General features: G+C 37.6%; 2 pseudogenes; both read right to left on the reverse strand.

The window, feature by feature from the left end:
• Positions 1-12,045: 12,045 nt before the first annotated feature.
• LOC119540878 lies at positions 12,046-12,858 on the reverse strand (annotated as a pseudogene).
• A 9,450-nt stretch (positions 12,859-22,308) lies between these two features.
• Positions 22,309-23,082, reverse strand: LOC119540067 (annotated as a pseudogene).
• Between the last annotated feature and the right edge of the window lie 3,117 nt (positions 23,083-26,199).

Consider the following 26,199-nt stretch of genomic DNA (forward strand, 5'->3'; position numbering starts at 1 on the left):
TATATTCTGATTTTAAAGACATACTTTGCTAATTTTGAGTTTTATTGCTGTATAATTTCATTTAATGATTCACTATTGATCTGGACACATAGTAATCTTTAGGGCTTGTAGTAATGCTCTTGAAACTATGGAAACTTTCAGCTTGCTGAAAGTAAGCAGTACAAGAGGGGGAAGTAATATGGTCCCTTGCAAAAATGGAGTTTACAGCCCTCCTCTGCCTTTACTCTACTGTACTTTTGAAATCTAATCCTTTGACTATGCATTAATTAGAACCCATGCAAATATAAGTGTTAAAAACTCCTTGAAGTTCTTTTTTGGAGACTCTGCTCAGTCACCTGGTGTGTTGTTTGCAGTGCTTTTCTCACTTTACCAATGAAAAGTGAGACACAGACTGGATAGGCAGCTTTGTCAAACTGAAAATCAAGGCCAAGGTATTGGGTTGCCAAGATAAGAACTGAAGGAACCTCATTTAATAGCCCATTGTTCAAAAGACTAAGAAATGTAGTTTGTAAGAAAAGCATAATATGGAGAATATGTATCACCTCTCTTAATCATGAATGTGTGAATGGTGTGTTTGGAGATTTTTGATTAGCTGTTACTAAAGGGTTGGCATTTTGTTCGTTTGTAGAGTCAGCAGTGTAGCCAGCATGATTTATTAATAGAGGAACATTTCATGATTCATCTCATTAGTATGTATGATTGCTATCCGGAGACAGATCTTATGCCTAGAAGACAAAGAGCAAAATGAGTTTAAATTGATTTCTTCCTTCAGAGATTAGAGCACAAGTCATCATCAGAATGCACAAATAAAGCCCCAAGTGAGAAAACCACATAACAATTAGTTCTTCCTCTGTGTTAAACACCATTTTAACCTCAGAATCTGTCAATATCCAGCAATTAGTCTCAGAAATTTTTTCTGTGAATATATTCTACTACAATGAAATTTCTTGTCATTCATGATTCTGAGGATTTAATCACACAACAAAAAGTGGGATATACATTTGAGTCTGACTCAAAGAAGTCTGTGATCTTTCCAACACACCAAGTTGCTTTCTCCTCTGAGCTTTTTTAAAATTTTGTACTTGGTCTTCATATGTTATACAATTAGCATCATTTGCTCATACACTTGTTTATATATTTTTTCAATTTCTTCATTTGTCTCCACAGTGAGGAAAGAAACTGCATCAGTGTGAGGCCCATGAACCTTTCATCAGTGCTCCTCTGGATGAGCCACAGTCTGGAGCTTAGGATGCTAAGCCAGGTAGGCATGTCTTAGATGTATCTCACTGCCTGAGATGGAGGTGGGAAAGTAAAAAGTGCTTCCTCACAAAAAGGTGAGAAAAGGCATTCACGATATAAGCAACTTCTGCTAAAAACTTAACAGACTTAGAATCATTTCCTTCTTTTCTGTCAATATTTTGAATGCATCACATTAGTTAAGGGAGTTAACTAATCAGGGAGTGAAATGGGCCTGAAGAGTTGACTACTGCTGATATATAAAAGAAATAAAATTTAAATACAACACCACACACACACATCTGTGATGACCTGTTGCATAACATGACACAGTTGACAAGGGCTTTCATCTTGATTAGCAGGGGAGGGTGAAGTAGGGAGCACTCTATAAATCACCAGTTCTCTTTGTCTTTTTCAATTTGTAATGATCATACTGCCTGACAGGGAGGCAGAATAATTATAGTGTAGTCTTTGCAGACATGTGAAAAGAATCGCTTGGACCTCTTGTTAAAAACACAGATTTTTTTAAGCCCCACCCACATCTTGATGACTGAGAGTCTCCAGGGGAGTACCTGGAAATTAATATTCTTAATAAATTTGCAGGTGATTTGTATTAGCCAGTAGTTCAGAGGACCTGTAGAGTTCAACTCTGCCATTTACTGTGTTGGGTTGAGCAAGTTACTTCATCTATCTAAGTATCAGTTTCCTCCTCTGCAGAAACAGGGTGATGATAGTATCTTCCACAGGGTGATAGTGTGAACAGCGAGTGACATAATGTGTGCACTTGGCCCAGATGCTGAATATGCATTAGCTGCTGGTACGAATGCTACTGTCACTATCATTTTATTCATCCAATTTTAGGAAGTAATGAATATAAATGACAGGGAATCTTCAAGAGAAAAGACGTTAAAGGAGAAGAATGTCTCCTTTAGGTTGGATGAAGGCTGAGACATTCTAGGTTCCAGGTCAAGGAGAGAGTGGACTTGCGTAAAAATCCCAGGGGAACCTAGGGCATCTGACTCTCTTCACTTCCCTGTTCCAAGTGTTTGCTTTGTCTTCCTCTCCCCTTCTTGGAGGGGATCAGAAGCATTTTTTGCAGGACTTAATACATGGTCAATAATTGGCCAATAATATTTCCATTTTATAAAGTTTTCCTTTGAAATGTGCTGATAAAAAGGTAATTATTGCTTTGCATGATCAGTTCTGTCATTTATGCAAATATATGTAGCTCTCATAACATCAAATTCATTCATTTTTTCATCAATTCAGCACACATCTGTCGAGGACCTGCTGTGTGCCAGGCACCAGGCATTGTTTTAAGCCCAAAGATAGTAAATAGAACACATAGATACCCTGAAAAACCCTGAGTTTATCTTCTTGCATGTATATGCTCGGGGCGGGGGGGGGAGAATAGACAATAAGAAAAATAAATAAGTAAATTATGTAATAATATGGAGGGAAAAAAGCAAGGAATAAAGATTGTGTGTGTGTGTGTGTGTGTGTGTGTGTGTGCAAAATAAGGCCAGATCATGGAGGGCCTTGGTAAACACTGACTTTGACTTTAAGTGAGATCAGTAGTAGAAGTGAGGTGGTGAGGAGAGGTCAGATTCTGGATGTATTTTGGAGGTAAAGTTAAAGAACTTGTTGATGGATTAGATGTGGGGATTGAAAGAATGAGAGGAGTCAAGGGGGACTTCGGAAGCAAATGAAAGTTTGAAGTTTACATTCCTGAGATGGGAAAAGCTGTAGGGGAACAAGTTTTGGGGAGTAGAGCAGAAGCTAGGTTTTAGGCATCTTAAGTCAGAGAGATCCCTATTAGCCATCCAAGTGAGATGTTGAGAAGAAAACAATTGGATGCACAAGGGTCTGGAGTTCAGGGGAGGAGTTTGGGCCGGAGGCAGAAATTTGGAGTTGTAAACCTATACATGGTATTTAATGCCAAGACTACATGCGTTCTCCGCTGGAAAGTACAGAAGACTTGGTCAAGGGCAGAGCTATGGGACTTGGAATCTTAAGATATTGGAGAGATGGGAAGAAGCCATGTTAGAAGACTGAAAAAATGGCCAGTGAAGTGGAGGAAAACTAAGACAGTGTGTGTCCTGGAAGTCAAGGGGAGACATTGTTTCAAGAAGGGAGTGACCATCACAGTCAAAAGTTACTGAGACCAAGATGAGGATTTGAATTGACCATTGCCTTTAGCAAAGTGACAATCATTGGTGACTTTAATGAGAGCAATTTCAGGGAGTTGTGGTACAAGGGCCTGATTAGTGTGGGTTCAGGAGAGAAAGGGAGTAGAGGGATTAGATTACAGATAACTCCCATTAGTAGGAGCTTGGTTGTAAAGAGAAACTGAGAAATGAGCAGAGGCTGGAGAGGAAAGTAAAGCCAAAGAGTTGCTTTAAAATGGGAGAAATAGTGGAGCATTTTTAAGCTGAGAGGAGTGATCAAGTGCATAAGAAAATTGATGATACAGGAGAGACAGATTCTCAAAAGTACTCTCCTACTCCTTCCAACCCCAACACACACCCAAACATTCATACTCGTCTCCACTCTCCCTTTCTATACCCCAGTCAGCAAAGCAAATGCCCAAGGTCTTAGATAAACCAGACCACCTGTGGCTCTCCAAAGCCTCCCTAGGCCACAATGCTTCTTGCCATATAGAGATTTTTGTTTTCATTTTTGAAGGAAGGAAGAAAGGAGGAAAGGAAGGAAGGAAGGAAGGAAGGAAGGAAGGAGGGAAGGAAGGAAGGAAGGAAGGAGGGAAGGAAGGAAGGAAGGAAGGAGGGAAGGAAAGAAGAAATCATACTATATATATATTTTGGCAAATAGCTTTTTTCAAGCAGTTCCTCACTTAATCTCATTTTATTTTTATAGAAACCCATTGGGGTGAGTATTGTGCTGGTTTGGATGTATTATGTCCCCCAAAATGCCATTATCTTTGATGCAGTCTTGTGTGGGCAGGAAACTATTGGTGTTGATTGGGTTGGGGACTTTTGATTGGATGTTACCATGGAGATGTGATCACTCAGTTGAGGGCGAGATCTTTCATTGGATAATTTCCATGGAGATGTGGCCCTGCCCATTCAGCATGGTCCTTGATTAGTTTACTGGAGCATTATATAAGCTCAGACAGAAGGAGCAGGCTTGCTACAGCCAAGAGGGACACTTTGAAGAATGCACAGGAGCTGAGAGAGGAACTGCAGTTTAAAGAGACATTTTGGAGATGGGCTTTGAAAGCAGACTTTTGCTCCAGAGAAACTAGGATAGGACAAATGCCCCAAGAGCAACTGAGAGTGACATTGTGGAGAGAAGCTGAAGCCTAGAGAGGAACGTCCTGGGAGAAAGCCATTTTGAAACCAGAACTCTGGAGCAGATGCCAGCCATGTGCCTTCCCAGCTAACATTGGTTTTCCGGACACCATTGGCCATCCTCCAGTGAAGGTATCTGATTGTTGATGCATTACCTTGGGCACTTTATGGCCTTAATATTGTAACTGTGTAACCAAATAACCCCCCTTTTATAAAAGCCAATCCATTTCTGGTGTTTTGCATTCTGGCAGCATTAGTAAACTAGAACAAGTAGTATTTCCTTTTTACAAATGGGAAAACTGCATTCAGAGGGACTAAATAACTTCTTCAAGAACTCAGAGCTTATAACAGGCTGATTCAATTCAAACTCAAACCTATCAGAATCCCAAATACCAATTTCAAAGATTCCTCTGAAGTGGGAAATTAATGATAAGCCCATGGTTTGACCTAATGTTGGGAACATAGAGTCAGGGCCTTACCCAGTCGCCTAAATACTCTTATCATCAATATATAGCAGGACTTACCTTCAGGCCTTATGTGATTGCTAAGCCCTCCATGATCCGTTTACTGAAAACATTTGTTTCTCACATATTTAGATGCTCAAAGTGAAATACATTTTGCTACCAAAATTGACCCTCCCAATTTTTCAGTAAAGAAATACAGTTTAATGTGGAATGCCATCTAAAGTTATCCTGAATTTACTGAATATATCTTTGGATAGAAATAAGCCATTTTTGAGACACAGAAGTCATGTCATTTTGCCCTTAAGATGAGGTTAGCTGACGAGTCTCCTTCTGGACAGACGTTTCGAATATGCATGTGAGGGGAACTGCAACAGGCAGCAGCTGATAAGGGGCTTCTTATGGCCAAATAAAACCTGAGTTAACTTATGCATGCTCAGATCTCTTAGACAATTCCGCCTTTCTTGGCTCCTTCTATTGGGATGTCTTGTTTATCCATACAAATCTGTTACTGTTGTTTAGTTCCTGATTGTGCTTCCTCAGGAAGAATTTGCCTGGCAGTATTTTCAAACATTTCTTGCTGGATAAAGAAGACTTTTAGGATACTACTTGCAACAGAAATGACTTGCACCAAAACAGGTTGATTGAATAGGCTGGTGGAGTATAGGTAATTCTTGACATTCAAACAGAAAAGTAAGCCACCAATTCCATCCAAATGGTGTGTGATAGAAAAGAATGGTTGGGAAAAACTGGGCAGCTGAGCTACCAAAAAATAATTGCCCTGAACATACACGATTCATTATAGTCAAATAATCAGAGCCATATTAGGCATGTTGTTTTTGGAAAGTAAAGAAAAAGATACTCAACAAATATTTCCTGAATATCTACAACCCATGAAATACGAACAAGTTAGCTGAGTTTCCTTTTGGAATTCCCAGTCTAGTGGAGGAAAAAGTTGGGTGAGAACATGAAGGTCGTAATTCCTCACATGCAACACTGCTAAATGATTACCTTTTCCCATCCCACCCCAAAGTCAGGGATGCTCCTGTTTAACACTGTCACTACCAACATGGAAAGATATGCTTTCTTGGAGAAAAGGGAAAATAAACGCATATTTATAACTTCTTTTACCAAAATGGAAATCAGCTTTTATGAAAAGAGCTGAGCAAAATTAAACATGAAATTGGAAGTTATTACAGCTAGTCCACAGATTGGTGACTGGGGGTAGAATAAGGAATATTAAAAGAATGTGCAAAAGCTGAATTAAGTAGTCTTATTTATAGGGAATTTGTATAAAATATAAATCAATTGTTTATTTAGAGGAAAGAAGGAAAACTTACAATTGGAAGTCAGCTCCAAGACTCAATTTTAATTAATTTTTTGCCCCTTCAATCAGTTTTTTCCTTTTATTGTCTCTCTGTGGTTTAGTAAAGAGGTCATCCAAGATATGTGATTTTCTTTTCCCATTTCTTTCTTCCTTTAGGGATGTTCATGACCAAGTTTATTGGGCAATATTCACATATTCATAAGCTACTAATCTTTCCCGTGTGGTGCTTTTCCTTCAGCGAATTCAAGGTATTTTATAAAGTTTAAAAAATTATTTTTCCCTGGACTCCAGAGAGATGGAGAATCAAAATGTAGGAACTATTCAGAAAATAATGACTTTTTCATCCATTCTTCTATCCTGTGTTAACCAAGAATGTATTTCACATATTTTATGGTTAGACAATCATGGGCCTGATAACTCTATCTTATGTATCAAGTTCTTGCTGTTCAAAGAGACATTTATGTTCTTTAGCTAATTGTTTTAAACCATGACTTCCTGTTTCATATGTGTAAAGAGTAATTATATAAATGTCGTCTATTTAGTACTATTACTAATACTTCCATGCTACATATTTTTTATTTTAATCCTTCTTTTGGAAACTTAGTCTCTAGTATTTTACAAGCTGAAGACTGCTCTTGTGTAGATGTTTTTACCTGTTAAGTCACTATTTCCATATTAATAATAGGGTAAAGATATCAGGCTTCAGGTTAGATTATGACAGTATCTAATGTCTTTTCCACACTTACTTCTTCAAGCAAAGAGAAGACTTCCTCTCCTGTTTTCCTGAGAACTTTAAGAATTCCAATATGTATATTTTTCCAGCTGTTGTATTTTATTTGCTATTGGAAATTACCAGTTGAGATATCACTTTACTTATGAAAAATTTCCTAATACTAAATCCTAGCAGTTAAGACTGATTTCCACTACTGAAGTGGTATGATATCTTTATACACAAAGTAGAATTCTTTTAGGTTCCCTTCAGTTATTTGCATTGCTACTTCTAGCTCAGTAAAACATTAAATTGTCTTTTTCTCACATTAGCCATCTTTTCATACATGTTTTTTCTATGGTACTAAATAGATGGTTAAGATAAATGGAAACTCTCCTGGTTAATATTGCTAAAATGAAGCCATTTGATCTGATACCTCTTTTTGATTGTGAGCATATAATCATTGAAAATGATTATATGTTCAGAAAAGCCCTTGTTGGTTATGTGTCTATAACCATCATAGCAACAAACCTTTATCTTTGTTTCTTTTAAGGTGAATTATTTCCTTATTATGTATTTTTTAGATTAGCTCAAACAGACCTGCAGGGTGTTTTGAAAGACTGTAAGGCTCACATGAGATTTTGAAGTCATTAAAAATGACTTTTTTCTTGAACGACACCTTTTTGTTGTTGTTGAGGAATCTGCTGTTGCTTCCAAGAAAAGGGAACGGTGTGTTTTAGTGGGGAGTGTGCTTAACTGGGAGTCAGGATATTCCTGAGTGTCAGTTCTGCCACTAGTTACTTATAGAAATCACTCGGTCTCAGGGTTCAAGTTTCTTCATCTGTAAAGTGTGGAGGTAGGATGAAGGGATCCTAAAGGTCCTTTTTAACCTGGGATTGGAAAGGACTTTCTTTTTTCAATCTTCACCTATAAGTTTTCCATCAAATTTTCATGGACTTAGTGACTGATAAAACTCTTTAGAGCAGCCTCCTAGAAACTAGGAGGGTGAGAGTATTCACCACTTCAGGAGCCAAACTTTGAAATCATTCCCCTTCTGAGCATCCTCTCTTTAGAAGGAATGCACTGAGTAGATCTAGAGGCAGCTATTAGATTGTAAGGCAGGTTGCATGAATTAATTGTGTGTTCTCACCTAGAATCCTAAAAAAGAACTGTCTCCATGAAAATATAGCGGCTGTAATTTAATTTAGCCCAAAGTAAGTTGCCTTTAGCATCTACATAAAATGACATAAAGTTGACTGGAAAGTGAATTTTACTGTCTCACTGCTTTCATGTAAAATATTATTTGTTTGTTGTGTCTCTTATTTAGAGCTTTAAAATAAAATCTATGGAGAGTTCTATGGGCAGTTCTCAATCACGTGGCACATGTTATCCAGTTTCCATTTAATAAAGGGAACAGTGGCACATAGAGTGGACCACTATTGACTTAAATTATTCATTTAAATACAAGAAATGAAGAGTCATGATGACTGTCCTAAAGGGCCATACTGGCTCAGACAGGAGAGGCTCGCTTGTCAGGCAAGATGTCACTCACTGTCTCTTAAGAAACTGTTCTTATTTATGTCCTTAGAGACAGCAAATGTTCTTACTCCTTTGCTTGCATGTTGTATCAACAGTGAACTTTTTAGTACATGGATGACTTTAACTGTGATGAAGGTTTGTTTACTGCCCCATGATACCCGTGAAGTATTAATTTTCTTAGAAGAGTCATCTAAGAATTTGAGAGAGAAACAAGGCAAACATTTACATATTGAGAAAGACCAGACCCCAGTTTAAATATTTGGCCCTAGGCAAGTAGCTAAGTGCCTGGCATGTACGTAATCTGTGCTGTCTTCCATATGGAGACATACGCAACACAGAATTCATTTTAAGTATAAATTGTAAACACAAAGTAATATGCACTTATTGAGAATAGTCAAAGGAAAAGTTGCATTATTGTGGTTTTATATAATTATATGAGGTTGAACTTTTTGTACTCCAGTTATTTATTGGGGTTACTGCAGGAATGTATGAACTGGTTTCACAATTACGACAATTAGCAGAAAGACACTCACTTTGCATATAGAATTAGTATTTTAATTATGCTTTAAAAGTAGTTTCAAGAGTAAGCATTTTACCATGAATGTTATCAAAAAGTTGTGAAGATGACTGAAAGGAAAAATTTACTCTCCTATCATTTCAATATTGTCTCTGATTTTTTGATATTGGATTCCTCCCTCAAAGAAATCTGAAATATTGGATAGAAAAAAAATAAATTATGTTAGCACATATTATAGAATTTTAGAAAAGACCACCAAAAAACTACTTTGTCTTACGACTTTAATTAAGGGTGGTGTATGATTGCAAACTTGTCATGTACTAATAATGAGGGTTTTGTTTGTATGTGTCTGTATGATCTTGGGTAAATTCCAGCCCAAAAAGGAAATTACTTTTTAAAACTCTGTTCAATGTTAAGTGTGCATTGCTGTTCATTAGTTGGAGAGTTTAAACCTTCCCTTTATGCTCTCCTTGGCTTTTTGTCTCCATGTTGAAATATCTTCTGAGAATCTGCTTATGTCATTTCTGCTTCAAACATTATCATTAAGTACAAAAAATTCAGAGTCTGCAATTGCAGACTTTTATAGAGTTGGGAGAATAGTGGCATAATCTAAAAAGCAGCACATTTTGTGTATATGAATCAACTTCCACTTCCATAATGAATGGATTCTTATGCTTCTAGTCTGTTATATTATGCCATGGTCAGACTCTTGTCACCCATTGATAATGGTAATTGCATTGATTGCCTCAGCATTGGATGATCTTCTATGATTAAACATCTTTGCTTAGCAGACAGCTCATTCAAAATTTAGACCTAGAATTGCTGATATTCCATTTTCTTTCAATGCCCAAAGTCTCTGTAAATGTTTGACTGAAATGTTATCTAGAGATAGACAGACCTCTTTGAGAAATGGAGATTTACTTCAAATGTTTAAGTAGACTTTTTAGACCTTCATGATTCTTTTCATAAATAAATGTTACTATTTTAAATGCCATTTCAGCAGCTAATGATTGAAAATATAATGTCTCCCAGGACTTTATGTAAGAGTCATGGATACTCCCTGTTTATTTCTCTCCAGCCCACTTCTCTGCTGTCTCAAAATCTTTCTTACTTCAGTTCTAAATTGAATTGAGCCATGGTGTTCTGGTTGTATGTATTATGTCCCCCAGAAAAAGCCGTGTTCTTTGGTGCAATCTTGTGGGGGCAGACGTATTAGTGGGGATTAAATTAGAACATTTGGATTAGGTTGTTTCCTTGGAAATGCACCCCACCCAACTGTGGGTGATAACTCTGATTGGGTAATTTCCATGGAGGTGTGACCCTGCCCATTCAGCGTGGGCCTTGATTGGTTTACTGGGACACTATATAAGCTCAGACAGAAGGAGTGGGCTTGCTACAGCCAAGAGGGACAATTTGAAGAACTGAAGAATGTCCAGAAAGCTGAGAGAGTGGCTGCAGATGAGAGACAGTTTGAAGGTGGCCATTGAAAGCAGACTTTTGCTCTGGAGAAGCTAAGAGAGGACAAAATCTCCAAGAGCAAATGAGAATGACATTTTGAAGAGGAGATGTGGCCTAGAGAGGAACATCCTAGGAGAAAGCCATTTTGAAACCAGAATGCTGAAGCAGGTGCCAGCCACGTGCCTTCCCACGTGGCTGGTGTCTGCTCCAGTTTTCTGGATGCCATTGGCCATTCTCCAGTGAAGGTACCTGATTGTTGATGACTTACCTTGGACACTTTATGGCCTTAAGACTGTAATTTGAAACCAAATAAACTCCGTTTATAAAAGCCAATCCATTTCTGGTGTTTTGCATTCTGGCAGCATTGGCAAACTAGAACACATGGAATATCTATGTTAAGATGAGGAAGAGAGTAAAGCCTTTAGACCATAGCACCAAGTCAATAAAAAGGCAGGATAGTGGACTAAGTGAGAAGTGAGGCTATGGAATAAGGCAAACTTGGTTTTGAGTTGCAAATTTGTAATTTTTGGTTGCAAAGTTGTATAATCTTTTTCTTTTTTCTTTCTTTTTTTTTTTTTTTTTAAGGTTTAGGAGTTTTTAATGCTCTATGGCAGGGCAGAAATCTGCCTCCAACCCAGGCCATAGGTAAAGGCCCAGAGTACCCCAAAGAAAGGTTGTTAGGAATGGAGGGGCTTCCCTTGAAATGCAGTACAGTGACCCCCAACTCAGAAGCAAGAAAAGAAGAGAATGTAATGAGTACCAGGCACTATGCAAGGCACTTTCAAGGGTTATCTCAATTAATCCTCACAGCAACCCCATGAGGTAGGTATCCCCATCCTAAAGATGAGATTCCAGAGGCTCAGAGAGGCTAATCAACTTGTCCAGTGTCTAAAGTCCACAAGTCTCAGAGCTGAGATGAAAATCCAGGTCTTCTGTTTCTAAGGCCCATGCCTTTTGAATTCTCTCTCTGATCCAGCCTCATATTCCATAAGTTCACTCTTAATTCATGCCCAATGCATTGACCTGATCCCTGTGAGGAAAGGGGTCAGCTGAAGGAAGCTGTTCTATGAGGACTGGTGGGGATCTTGGCAAGATCTTTCCTCTAGAACAGCAAATATGACCTTAGATGTCACTGTCTAGGTCACTCTCAGCTGACTAGAGGCTCCCAAGGGAAGAGTGAGGTAGAACAGTTTGCAGGGGCCAGCAAATCCCACCTGCTGATTCTCTGTGCAGGGAGGGACCACAACAAGACCAAAGGGACAAAGATCAAAAGAAGGTGAAGAAAGCAGGAGTCAGGAGGTGATGTGGTAGTGTTTTTCAAAATTGCCACAGCAGGTCAGAAGATAATTTGACAGATGTTGAATTGTTTCCCAGCAACCAGGGAGCCCAGGAGGAACTTGTTGCTCCAGTTCAGAAGGTGAGTAGTCATCTGCTTGCCTGATAATGACCAAGGGCTTTGAATGTGTCTGCTGCCCAGGCCCTGGGAACATTCATTCTGTCAGTAGTGGCAGCAGCCCCAACTCCTTCAGCCTCTCCTTAGCCACTGCCTCCCAGCCCCTGTTGGTCTGTGGGCTCCTGGGTGAGGGTGCAGGAGCCCCTCCACCCAATCCTCTGGCATCAGACCTGCCAGAGCCCACTGTGCCCGCTGCTCCAGCAGTTGCCGCACTCCCACCACCAGCTGCACCCCCAGCAGCTGCACCTGCTCACAGAGGACCATGTCCAGATTCCAAGAAGCTGTTCTTGCTGCTTGGGCAGCAGGCAGTTCAGCAGGGGTGAGGTTATGGCCACTTGGAGCCAGGAAGAAGAGAAGACACAGGTTGTGGACAAAGCAGTGATGGAAGAAGACCTCGGGCTGCCCACAGAGGCTCTGGAAAAGCCCCAGAATCAGGCACCACTCATTTCTGATTGGGGGCACTCCAGTTCCAGCACTGGCAGCTTATAGTGCCCCTGGGGAGGGGCCAACACAGGCCCCCTGATGCCCAACCAGTCCTGGACCATACTCACCTCTCCAAAGGGCACCCCAGCATGCCAAAGGGTCCTGGGTTCATGCTCAGGAAACGCACTTCCTTCAGGCCCTGGCAGTAGCAGATCACATAGCTGTGATGTGGCTCCCATGCATACTCCATAGGATTATAGATGATGGCCACAGGCTCTGGGAACTGCAGTTGGTTCAGCTTAGCGTTGAGCCAGAGATCCTCCTCCAGGAAGCCCTCATCCAGTCTTTGAAGGCAGGGCTGGGGCTCTATCAGGGCACCTGCTGGCTCTTGGAGAGGCTCCAGTGAGAAAGCCTGGGGCATGGCCATGCTGCAGTCACGATTGTGGAGGCTGGCAAGTCCCAAATCTATAGAACAGTCCAGAGACTGAAAATTCGAGTAAGGGTGATGTTGAAGTCCTTAGGCTGAGTCTGTAGGGTAGACCGGAGAGGAGTCAAGGGTATAGTATTGAGGAAGAATTCCCTCCTAGTTGTGTGATCTTGGTCTAGGTATTTCATTTAGTCAAGTCCATTTTATTCATCTACAAAATGATGTTGAAAATGTCTCCTTTGTAGTTTTTATGATAAGCAAGTGAGATCCTTTAAAAATATCTTATCATAGTACCCAATACATTCAAAGTATAAAATAATAATAACTATTATTATTATTATTATTATTCACTTATGCCAGTCAGTGAAAAAAGCAACAAAAATAGTTAGACTTTTGCTTCTGGTCATGATGGAGTAAAAGAGAGCAAACTTAAAAATTTATGAAACAACTGTTTATGAAATAATACCACAGGCAATGTAGGACCATGGTTCCTTCTGAAAGAAAGGAAACAAATGAAATAAACTGTAGAATAATCCTGGCTTTATGTCCGTAGGCACCTTATGGAATGTGGTATGGGAGGGCTAGAAGAAGAGCATATTGGATTTGCTAAGTTGAGGAGATTGCTTTCAGAGGCTACAGTACCAAGAGTTGCAAGGCAGAGTTCTGAAAAGGAGGGAGCTAAGCAAAAACATAACTCTAGAAATCTGCACAGGAGTTCACTTGAGCCTTTGCTGAAACCCTAGATGTTCATGTATATGATGAAAATCCCCAAGGCCAAGCAAAGAACAACCAGGGAGCTCTAAGATAAGACAAAGCAGGGAGATGTTTGAGCTCTGAACAGCTGGAGTGGAGAGATCTTGTTGATCATTCAGAGAAATCACAGAGAACTGATAATGTCATGCTTAGCAGTAAGGCTACACTACTCCCAGAATAAAGACTACTTTTGATCTACTCTGACAAAGAAGAAACACAAGTCTTAAAGAATCAAGTAATTCCAAATTGACTTAACTGCTTGCTATACAAAAACCCACTATTCTTTTGTAGAAAGACAACAAAATCCAAATACTCATTGATGTGACAACAAAATGTTCAACACTGAATCAAAAACCAATAGGTAATGATACTACAAAGGAGAGGCTAAGCCTACTTAAAATTGCACCTAAGAGTCTCCGCAGAGAATCTCTTTGTTGCTTAGATGTGGCCTCTCTCTCTAAGCCCACTTGGCTGGAAAACTCACTGCCCTCCCCTCTATGTGGGACATGACTCTCAGGGGTGTAAGTCTCCCTGGCAATGTGGGATATGACTCCTGGGGATGAGCCTGGACCTGGCATCATGGGATTGAGAAAATCTTCTTGATCAAAAGGGGGCAGAGAAATGAAACAAAATAAAGCTTCAAATGGAGTCAAGAGGTCACTCTGGAGGGTACTCCTATGCACTATATAGAGATCTCTTTTTAGTTTTTAGTGTACTGGAATAGCTAGAAGGAAATACGTGAAACTGTTGAACTGCAACCCATTAGCCTTAATTCTTGAAGGTTATTGTATAACTATGTAGCTTCCATGGTGTGACTGTGTGATTGGGAAAACCTTGTGGTTCACACTGTCTATCCAGTGTATGGACAGATGAGTAGAAAAATGGAGACAAAAATTAAAGGAATAATAGGGGTGATGGGGGATGGGATGCTTTGGGTGTTCTTCTTTACTTGTGTTTTTATTTTTATTTTTATTTATTTATTTATTTTTGGAGTAAGGAAAATTTTCAAAAATTGACTGTGGTGATGAATGTACAACTATATGACGGTACTGTGAACAATTGTATACAATTGGATGATTGTGGGGTATGTGACTATTACTCAATAAAATAAATTTTAAATAAAAGAAAAAAAACAAGAAAAAAATACCAATAAGCATAACAAGAATAAGAATAACCATAACCAGGAGAAATATCAGTCAATATAAACAGAAAGAAAAATTACAGAAATGATGGAATTATCTGACAAATATTTTTTTACAAGTATTTTAAAATGAGTGCTATAATTATATTTAAGAACTTAATGTAAAATCTGAACATATGGGAGAGAAATGAAAAAATAAAAAAAGAAACAAGTGGTACTTTTAAATATAAAAAATTCGGTACCTGAAATGAAAAATTCACTGAATGAGATTAACAATACCTTAAGCACTATGGAAGAAAAGACAGAAATGTTGAACCCAAAGAAATAGAAACTATCCAGAAAGACATATACAAAGAGAAAAAATGGACCAAAAAAAGCTAACCAACTGTATTTAAGAGTCCCAGAAATGGGGAGGGAGTTACAGTTAAAATATGAAAAACCTCAAGCAGGTTTAACACAAAGGAAACTACACCATCACATATCAAAATAAACTTGCTGAAAATTAGTGACAAAAGGATTTAAAGGACAACAAACCAAAAAAGACCCAGGGAAAAAAAACTTTAATGATTGATCTCAGGCTTTTTTTTCAGACTATATTAGAACAACAGCTCTAGCATTCTGAAAGAAAAAAATCTAATGAAAATATCTTTTAAAAATGGAGATGAAAAATTTTCTTAGACACACAAAATCTGGTAGATTTTATTGCCAGCACCCATAAGTACTACAAGAAATGTTATAGGAAGTTCTTTAGATGGAATGAAAATTACAAACTTGCTTCTTATGTAAAGGAATGGAGAGTGCCAGACATGTTAAATATGTGAGTAAATATGAAAGGGAATGATTTTTCTATAATTAAAAACATTTCTTAGAATATAATTGACTAATAAAAATTCATAACAATGTATTGTGGAATTCATAATACATGAAGAAGATGTAAGGTAACAATGGTATAAAGGACAAAAGGTAAGAAAGTGAAAGTTTACTTTCTGTATAGGGTTCTTACAATATATGTGAAGTAATATGAGATTATTTGAAAATACACTTACACGTTATAGGTACACATTTTTAACCATAGAGCAACTAAAAAAACCAGATTTATAACTTGAAAGGTATTAGTGGAGATAAAATGGAATGATTAATATACTCAATCCAAAAACAGGAAAGAAAAGAGGAAAAAGAACAAAAAATAGATGAGAAAAACATATAAACAAATAGCAAGATGGAGGCTTTAAACTTAACCATAACAATAATGACATTGAATGTAAATGGTTGAGCCATTCTGATTAAAAGAGAGAGATTATTAGACTAGTAAAAAATTTCAACTGTATTCTCTCAGTATATTAATCATAATTATTTTAAATTTCCTATGTGATAATTACAACATTGTATAATATCCAGGTCTGGCTCTGATACTGTCTGATACAAGCCAAATATATCCACTCTCACCACTTCTCTTCAAAATTCTACTGGAGATCCTAGCCAGTGCAATAAGACAAGAAGATGAATTAGACATGTGGATTAGAAGAAAGAACTAAAGCTACTTTTATTCACTTATGACATGATAGTAAATGTGGAAACTCATAAGAAATCTATAAAAAATGGTACTAGGACACATAAGTATGTTTACCAAGGTTACAGAATACTGTCAATATTTAAAAAAATCAATAGTATTTCTAAAAATTAAAAACAAAGCAATACTATTTACCATAGCAACAAAAATGTAATACTTAGGGATAAATTTAACATAATATGTGTAACACCTGTACACTGGAAACTACAAAATGTTGCTGAGAGTAATTAAAGACCCAAATAAATGAAATAATATGTTTTTCATGGATTGGAAGACTCATGTATGTTAAGATATCATTTCTCCAAAAATGAAATTACAAATTCAATACCATCCAAATAAAAATCCTAGTAGGCTTTTTTTCCCATTATAAGAAATTGACAAGCTTATTCTAATATTTATATGAAAATTCAAATAACATAGAATAGCAAAAACAAGTAGAACAAAATTTGAAGACTTAAACTACATGATCTCAAGTCCTATTGAAATGCTACACTATTATATATATTAGCAAAAAGACATATATATCAATGGAACAGAATAGAGAGTCTAGAAATAGACCTACATACACAGGATTAATTGGTTTATGACAAAACATCAAGTAGTTGAATGTCTTTTCAACAAATGTTTCTGGAAGAATTGAGTATCCACATGAGAAAAAACATGAACCTGGTGTGAATATGATATGTAACTATCATACACATAAATTAACTCAAAATGGGGTTATAAACTTAAGGTTAAGAGCTAAAAGTAAAAAACTTTTAGAAGAAATAATAAGAGGAAATCTTTGTGAAATTGGGGCAGGTATAGATTTCCTACATAAGACATAGAAAGAATGACCATAAAATAAAATTTGCTAAATTGGATTCCACCAAAGTTAAAACTTCTGCTCTTAAAACAATATCATTAAAAAATTAAAAAGGCAAATCACAGAGTAGATGAAATATTCACTATATATATGACATAGTATTGTATCCAGGATATAGAAAGTACTGTTACAACTTAGTAATAAACATATAGCCCAATTGCCAACAAGTGGCAAACAATTTAAACAGAGACTTCAAAAAAGAAGATATATAAATGGGCAATAAATACAGGAAAAGTCAATAAGGAAATGCAAACTAAAATCATAATGAGATACCATTATATACCTACTAGAATGACTAAAATTAAAAAGACTGACAATGCCAAGTGTTTGATGGGGGTGTGCAACAAGTGGAACTTTCATCCCATTGCTTGTGGGAATGTAAAATGGAGCAACCATTTTGGAAAATAGGCAATTTTCTCTAAAATTAAACATACACCTAGAATACAACTCAGCAATTCCACTTCTAAATATTTATCTCAGGGGATAGAAATTAATAGAAATTTTATGTCTACTCAACAACTTTACATAAAAGTTTATAGTTGCTTTATTCATATTTGACCCTAATGAAAACAACACATATTGCCATCAAATTGAGGAAAGGATTGGTAAATTGTGGTATAGCTTACAATGGAATCCTACTTATCAATAAAAAGGAACACACTACTTACACACACAACACCATGCATGAATCTCAAAGACATTAGGCTGTGCCGAGGAAGAATAGCACAAGAGTACATACTCAGACTTCTGGATTACCAAGATGGTGGTGCAAGACTAGCCAGGTTTCCATCTTCCTCAAAACTCTGGAAAACAGTTATAGGGCACAGTAACTGGGTGTTCTAGTTTGTTAATGCTGCAGAATGCAAAACACCAGAAATGGACTGGCTTTTATAAAAGGGAGTTTATTTGGTTACACAGTTACAGTCTAAAGGTCATAAAGTGACCAAGGTAACACATCAGCAATCGGGTACCTTCACTGGAGGATGGCCAATGGTGTCTGGGAAACCTCTGTTAGCTGGGAAGGCATGTGGCTGGCATCTGCTCCAAAGTTCTGGTTTCAAAATGGCTTTCTCCCAGGACATTCCTCTCTAGGCTGCAGTTCCTCAAAAATGTCACTCTTAGTTGCGCTTCGGATATTTGTCCACTCTCAGCTTCTTCAGAGCAAGAGTCTGCTTTCAATGGCCATTTTCAAACTGTCTCTCATCTGCAGCTGCTGTGCTTTCTTAAAAGTGTCCCTCTTGGCTGTAGCTCCTCTTCAAAACATCACTCACAGCTGCACTGAGTTCCTTCTGTTATGTCAGCTCATTTATATGGCTCCACTGATCAACTTAGACCCATCCCAAATGGGCAGAGCAACACCTCCATGGAAATTATCCAATCAGAGTCATCACCCACAGCTGGGTGGGGCACATTCCAAAGAAACACTCAAAGAATTACAATCTAATCAACACTGATAACGTCTGCCCACACAAGATTACATCAAAGATAATGGCATTTGGGGGACACAATATATTCAAACGGGCACACTGGGTAAGTGCTGAATAAAAAAACTGAATTTAAAAACTGTATGAGAAGTTCATGGTGTTTTTGTTGGCCCCTCTCACCCCATTCATGGCATGATGTGGATCCAGCCTGTGCTCCTTTCATGGATGCCTGGTCATGTGCCTGAGGGAGATGAATAACACCTATTCTCATACCAGCATGTATGTATGTTGTTGCCAATCTATCAGGCACACACAACAACCAGAAGGATTGAATCAAGGACACTGGTCTCTGGTTCCCTTCCCAGAACTTAACTCTGCAGGCTGAAGCAGCTTGCTAACATCTAAAACACTGAAAGAAACAACTAAGCCAAAACAGCCTGGGCAAAGGATTACCTACAATACAGCACTCAGAAGGGAGAGAAAGGCAAAGAACACCTGGGAGGTGGTAAAGTCTATTTCATAGGAAGCTGATTCCTATGAATGGCAGATGTATTAGGTCACAAGTGCAAGCCCAGGACAAGACACAGGCTCAGAGGACTAAGAAGACCCTGTACCTTTGCTTTAGGCTGATCTTCTTGATAAGATGGCTAAACTTGGAAGGAGAGCATGAGCCAGTACAGAGCCATGAAAGGTGTGTTTTGCTTTGGTTTGTTTGATTTTGTTAACTCCTGGTGTTAAAGGAACTTTCTGTCATATCCCTAGTGACTACAATCTTAAGGAGTGAACAGCACAGGGATTAAATCCCAGAGTTAACCCATTAAAATATTAAATTGTACAGTGTGCTCAAAAGATTAGAAGACAAAGAAACAAGAAATGGTGGCCCATCTGAAAGAACAAGATAAAACTTCAGAAACCATGAATGAAGAATACAAGACGTTGGACATATAGAACAAAGACTTTAATAAAATGATCTGCAATATACTCAAGGAACTAAAGAAAAACATGAAGAAAGAACTAAAGGATATTAGGGAGGTGATGAATGAACAATATGATAATCTCAATAAAGGGATTTAAATTTTAAAAAAGAATTCAACAGAAATACTGGAATTGAAGGTCACAATAACTTGTAATAAAAATTTCCATGGATCATTTCAACATCAGAAAAGAGCTGACAGAAGTAAGAATCAGTGACCTTGAAGAAAAGAAAATTGAAATTATTCAGGCTGAGGAACAGAAAGTAAAAAGAATGGAAAAAAAAAAAGTGAACAGAGCCTAAGAGACCTGTTGGACATTACCAAGCATACCAATATATGTATTACAGAAGTCCCAGAAAAAGAATAAAGAAAGGGGCAGAAGGAATAGTCAAAGAAATAATGGCAAGAACTTCCCCAATTTAATGAAAAATATGAATATATGCATTCAAGATTCCCAAAATACCCCAAACAGAATAAATTAGAAAAGAACCACACCCAAACAAATAGTCAAACAGTTGAATGCCAAGGGCAAGCAGAGAGTTATGAAAGCTGCAAGAGAAGGGCAACATGTTATATGCAAAGAATCCCCAATAAGTTTAAGTGTCATTTTCTCATCAGAAACCATAGAGGCAAGAAGACAATGGGACAAATTATTTAAAGTGATGGAAACAAAACAAAACAAAACAACTGCCAACCAATAATTTTATATGGGGCAATTGTCTTTCAAAAATGAAGGAAGATAAGACATTCCCAGATATATGCAAGCTGAGGGAGTTCATCACCACTAGACCTGTTCTACAAGCAATCTTGAAGGGAGTTCTTCAGGTGGAAGGGAAGGAACACTAAAGAGTGGATTGAAGTTGCATAAAGAAATAAAGATTCTGTTTACAAGAGACTCACCTTGTATGTGTGTATGTATGGTTAAATAAAAATTAGAGGAGATTAATTTCTCTAAAATTAAGCACACATATACATGTATGTGCATGTTCTTAAAATGAGTGCTTTTTGTTATATGTAAATTAAACCACAATAAAGTTGATTACTAAAAAGAAAAAAATTTTGAGCAATTTACTGTACTTTAGCCTCCACATTGATTCTTTGGGATTAATGAAAAGTAATATGCATCTAGAATCGTAACATTTTACACATATGCTTTCATTTAATCACCATAATTAGCAAGGGGTATATATTGTATTTTCCTTATTTTATTAAAAAAGAAATCATTGTTTATAAATGTAATTACCTAGTCTCCCATAGTTATTAAGGTTTGAAACTTAGGTCTTCAATCTTCCTTTTCCTTTCTACTGTGTAAGTGACAGTGCTCTGCCCTACTCCTGGGAGATAGAACAGAGGACTGTGCAGTACGAACTAATATTAAAAGTCATTCCCATCCTCCTGGAAAGAAGCATGTTCATTTTGAGGGCCAGTACTTGCTGCCTGTAATTTTTGGTAAGCACACTAACAGAAGCAGGTAGACAGAACAGGTATATGAGGTAGCAATATAAAGGGGAAGAAGATCTATAACAGTTGGCCTTTGGAGTCCCTTCTTAAATTGAGGAGGTATGATATAAGAAATTATTAATCAGTAATGTTCATCCTTAAGTCTAAACTTAATGTTCATCCTTAAGTCTAAACTAAATTTAAGATCTCAAATAACTTTTACTTTGGAAACGTATACAGAGAAGAATTATTTCAGAAATGCCTTTTTGATTGACTGGAATGTGAGATTAATTTTATAATCTTTATTTAACCATGAGCTTAGTTGGTGCCTGATTGTTCTTCCTTTTTTTTTAAAAAAAAAACTTAGATATACCATGTTGTAGCAGAAGGAAAAGTACAGCATATTGGTAAAATTCAAGGAATTGTTATTGACTGACTCTGTTTCTGATTCTCAGTAGCTTAGCAGAGGTTGTGGCTAGATGGTGGACTTTGGTGGACTGTCTGTCTATTACTTTAGTTTGTGTGGGCTTTTATGATAAAATGCAACAAACTAGTTGTTTTAAATAACAGGAATTTATTGTCTCACAGTTTCAGAGGGTAGAAATCCAAAATCAAGGGTTAGGCTTTCTCTGAAGTCTGTAGAATTCTAGTGGTAGCTTACTGGCAATCTATCACACTGTGACCTGTCTTTCCATCTCCTCTAGTGGCTACTATTTCCATGTCCAAATTTTCTCTGCTTGTAAGGACTCATCCTAATACGATCTTTTAAGTCCCTTTTTAGAAATGCGTCCACAGCCCAGGACCAACCTGGGGTTAGGACTTGAAAATCCCATTGACACTAAGTTCATACCCACAGGACCATTGGGTTAGGCCTTGAACATGTCTTTGTGGATCACATGATTCAATCCCCAATACTGTCTATTTATCTATTATCGATCTACATTCTATCCATCTACCTCATTTAATCCCCATGTGAATCTGGTGGTATACATATTATTATCCTGGTTTAATAAATGAGCAGATCAAGGGTTAGGATAAATACATTTACTGCTTACTTATGCTTTCTAGTTTTCTGTAATGCACACATGCTAATTATATAATAAAAAAGTTAAATATATGTACTTAGCTTCTAATATAAATTTAATTCAATTTATTTTTTAAAATTTCATAGGATTTTAAGGGAACAATTTCTAATACCTGGCAAAAATTTGTGCTTCTATTCTTTTTTTGTCTGTGTCTCAATCATGCTTTGTTATCTTTAAAGAGCTCTGCAACCTTGTCACCTAACTGCTCTATTTGGCTGCCAGTCTCTTGTCTCCCTCTTCAGCATTTGTTAGGTGGATACCTTTTCCTTGGAAAGAGAAATCCATGGTTTGTTGCCTTTGCCAATAACAAAAATGTTGGAAAGCAAGGTGGCAAAGCTGTTGCCATTGGCATCTTTCACATGAAGCCAGGATGTCTCTCTCTCTGTTGGTGATCGCACCTATCCTTCCCAGGCTATCACCTCCAGTCACCGAACACGGGTTACCAGTATCTAACTTTATGAAATCTGCCATCTTGCCCATTTCCAAATCAATTGGAATGGTGTCATTCACCTTGATGAGCGGGCCAGGGTAGCAGATGGTGTGGGCATCCTGGGTCAGCAGATGAGGGGTCCCTTTTGTGCCTACAAAGATCGTCCTCCCTTTGCACAACTTGTACTTGGCCTCCTCAGGCATGATATGATGAACAGCAGAGTGATCCTTGGTGTTGTAGATCAGACAGAAATTCTCTCCAGGCTTGTCAATGCTGATGACATTCAAAAAACCAGCAGGATTCGTTTTATCAGTTCAGACCTTGCGATCAATCTTCATGAACCACTGCATACAGATCTTCTTTACTTCATCTCCTGTCAGAACCTACTTAAGTCTGTTCCTTAAGCAAAGATGAGGGGGAGACATTCTCTCAGCTTATGGACACCAGTGAATGGACAAGGAACAAACACTGGTCAGTTTGTCCAGCATCCTATGCTTTGGATCTGCTCCATGCTTCAGATGCTTTTTGGGGCAATGACCCATAGCTGCGCTAAGCACAGAGAGAGCTGGGCTTCTATTCTGAGTACATTTCACTTCAAAGGAGTTGTATTAGTTTTTAAGGACTGCTGTATCAAAAGACCACAAACTGAACGGCTTAAAACAAGAGAAGTTTATCCTGTTACTGTTCCTAAGGCCAGAAAGCCAAAATCAAGGTGTCAGCAGGGCCACACCCTTCCAAAGTCTCTGGGAGAGAATACTTCCTTGCTTTTTCTAGCTTCTGGTAGCTCCTATCATCCTTTATCTGTACATACATCTCTCCAATCTCTACATCTTCACATGACCTTCTCTGTTTGTCTGATTGTCTCTCTGTGTCTTCTCTTCTTATGAGAACACTTGTCATTGGATTTAGGGCCCATCCTAAACCCAAGATGATCTCACCTTGAGATCCTTTCATTACATTTGCAAAGGCCCTATTTCAAAATAAGATCACATTCCAAAGTTCCAGGTAGACATGAATTTTGGGGGACACTACTCAACCCCCTAGAGAAAGAAATAACTTCTATAAAGTTGATTGTAAAGCAGTTCTCTATAAATATAATTCTGTTTTCTCCTTGAAGTTTTAATATTAAATTAGATTTATTTCATAAAATTTTGTGTGCTATCAAAAAAGAAATGTAATTCTTAAGTTTCAGCTAACTTCTATAACCATATTTTGTTAACTTTCTCAGTCATTACAGAGGTTACTAAGGGCAGAGCTTGATTCATGAAACCAATAAAATCATCACATTTACAGAAAAGACATGCGATATACCTTGTTATGTTTATTTGCCCATAGTAGCATAAATGTCTAAAAGAACAACCCACAATGACTGGGAATGAGATGAACAGAACCCACCTCTGTCCCACTTCCAATAAACTGTGGCAAAGCAGTGGACAAATCGTCTCAGGTAAATCTGTTCTCATTACTCTGAACATTGCTATCTTATGGAAGTATGGTTGGTCTGAACTGATGCAGGGAGAAGGCACAAGCCAAGCAGCACCAAAAATTCAAATTGCTGTAGTAAATGAATTGCTTGAGGAACTCTTTGACTGGCACAGTAAGAACCTTAAATTAGGTTCTGGGCAAGCAGGATAGGAGTGGTGAACTTAGTTACTAAAACTCCTCCCGAGAGCACCTGAAAAATCAGATCTATTTTCTTCAAAAATGTATAAATCTATTCCATGATTAATTCTATAATTAATACCTACCTCACATACCTGTATTCATGAGATAAAAACTGAATCTGAAACACAATAGGTAATATTGTTTAGGATTTACTTTTCAAAGTATGTAAGAGACTCTTCATTTGAGAGTTACTAAAAAATATTGAAAACAATTTTCTCCACTAGAAATCATTGCTAAGAACTAGTTTTAGATGTTAGCTTCCCGCCTGTCCCCAGTTAAGCAACTTCATCTTCAGAAACATGTTTTTTCTGAATACCAATTTGATAAAAACTTTTCTAACACCATAAAATCACACTAAATGTTTTCTCCAAACAACTGGCTCTACTGCTTCACTAGAGTGTGCTGCTTATGCAATTATATAAGGTGTTTCAGGCAGAAGTTTGAGTTGGAACACAGTTTTCATTAGGGTTTTCAATATTCTTGATGTTTAGATAAATCTCAGGAAATCTGCCTTTGATGCACCCAATTATCACCTTGCTATAGTTTACAGTAACAAGGGCTGATGTCAGTCTTTCCTCACAGGCAAGGTGAAGCTTAGCAATGATTAAATTTACAAATAAAATGCAAAATTTAATACTGGATTTAGACCCCAAGTGCTTATGAGTTATACTTAAATTATTTGAGGGTGAAGGAGAAATAACATAATTCTGGGAAGTTTGTCTACCTCCAAAGAAAGCCTCAGACAGAAAATCTCATAACTTGAGTTAATAATTATTAAAATTATTCATATGATGTTATCAGTATGCAAAAGGACCAGAAGAGAAGCCTTTCTTCAATGCAGTAAAATCCTTAAAGATTTCAAATGAATGTAGGCATCAATTAACTTTATCTCTCTCTCCCTCTCTTTCTTATTCCCTTCATTCCATTCCCTTTGTTTCTCTGACCCTCATTCTTTCCTTTCTTCTCCTCCCTTCCTCCTTATTCCTCCCTCCTTTCCTTCCTTCCTCCCCTCCCCTCCTCTCCCCTCCCCTCCCCTCCCCTTCCCTTCCCTTCCTTTCCCTTCCCTCCTTGTTGCCTTCAAATAAAATATTTGAATGAAGAGAAAGACCAAAATGATAATATCAAGGACTTAAATGTAAAAATAATTATAATAATATCATCGGTATGCAAAGTTCTGGAGATAGAAGATTCTGACAGCATCTGTTTATCTGTGCAACACCTTCAAGGCTGTCACAGGAAAAATAATTTTAAAATGATAACCCAAGGGGCTATAGAGTCCAGAATCATACAAGATTCTTTGATCATCACAAGAGATTTACAAAAGTAGGAGAATGTTTCCTTTATATTAGGATTTTTTAAGTGAAAATTTAAAATCTTTAGTTACTGCCCAATGAAACAGTAAACCAGAATTTCATTATCTGAACACTTTTTTAAAATCAGATTTTAACTGTAATTCATTTGAAATCACATCTCCTGCAGGTATTTGGAGAGAAACACACCTTCTTGGAAGAAGCAGCCTAATGGTTTGCAAAAAATTCTCTTTTTTAAGAGTACATTCTGGTACAAGGGAGAAATATGCTTTATGTATATTTGATTTTTATTTTATAGCTAGTATTCCTAAGTCAAGTTGTATCAACTGTTTTGTGAAAAACATGAGAAATTCAATTGTCATTACGATTTGAATTGTGGGGAGACTTTAGAGAGGTGTGACCCCACAAGAAGTTGGAAGTATGGCACTGGAGTGCATGTGACAATTGAGATCTGGGGCCATTAGATGAAGAGCACTCTGCTGAGGAGGAGTCTTTTAGGTGAAGCTAGGAAGAGCTTATCACAGAAGCAAATTAAGTGAACAAACAGTAGAATGTTGAAGATAGCACTTTGTGGGAGGTCACACACGTTTAGGGGATTGCAAAAGAAGCCAGACAGGGTGTCCAGAAAGTAGTAATGATGGTTTGAAGCTGTATGTACCCCGGAAAAGATGATGTTCTCAAAGC

The sequence above is a fragment of the Choloepus didactylus genome, chromosome 7 (assembly GCF_015220235.1).
Source record: "Choloepus didactylus isolate mChoDid1 chromosome 7, mChoDid1.pri, whole genome shotgun sequence".
Classification (NCBI taxonomy): Eukaryota; Metazoa; Chordata; class Mammalia; order Pilosa; family Megalonychidae; genus Choloepus; species Choloepus didactylus.